At 41.5% G+C, this 528-nt stretch overlaps 1 non-coding gene across 1 annotated transcript; it reads right to left on the reverse strand.

Moving 5' to 3' along the window:
- Positions 1-106, reverse strand: LOC112086331. Its single transcript, XR_002899453.1, has one exon. It is a non-coding gene; the product is annotated as a small nucleolar RNA R71 (small nucleolar RNA).
- Between the last annotated feature and the right edge of the window lie 422 nt (positions 107-528).

The following is a 528-nucleotide window of genomic DNA, read 5'->3' on the forward strand; positions in this document are numbered from 1 at the left end:
AGCTGAGATACAATATATAAAGTTTCCAACAAGGCCCGATAGAATCATTCTATGAAGCCTAGAAGCGATTCAAGGAGTATGAGAGAGACTGCCCTCATCATGGTTTCTCTGGAGCAAACCTGCTAAGCACCTTCTACAGAGGACTTCAGCAGAAGTATCAACTTTCTCTTGATACTGCCAGCAATGGAGATTTCAGTTCAACAACCATACCACAAGGGAGAGCACTCATCGAAAATCTGGTTGTAGCTAACTCCAACAACAACCCTGAGTATGACAGATCAAAGAAGACTATCACTAGTCATGAATCAAGGGAGATTGCTCAGCTAAAAACCATGGTAAGTCAACTTCTTCAGTCTCAAAACAAGAATATACATGCTTGTGATATTGCTGTTGGAAACGAAGAAGATGGAAGATATGAAGAAGATGGCATGTACGAAGAGGAAGAAATAAATTTCATGGGAGCCCAGGCATATCATAACCGATCTGGTCCAGCTTTCAACAACAACTTTAGGAACTGTGGTGCCAACT

This window comes from Eutrema salsugineum, unplaced genomic scaffold (assembly GCF_000478725.1).
Source record: "Eutrema salsugineum unplaced genomic scaffold, Eutsalg1_0 scaffold_21, whole genome shotgun sequence".
NCBI classification, from domain to species: Eukaryota; Viridiplantae; Streptophyta; class Magnoliopsida; order Brassicales; family Brassicaceae; genus Eutrema; species Eutrema salsugineum.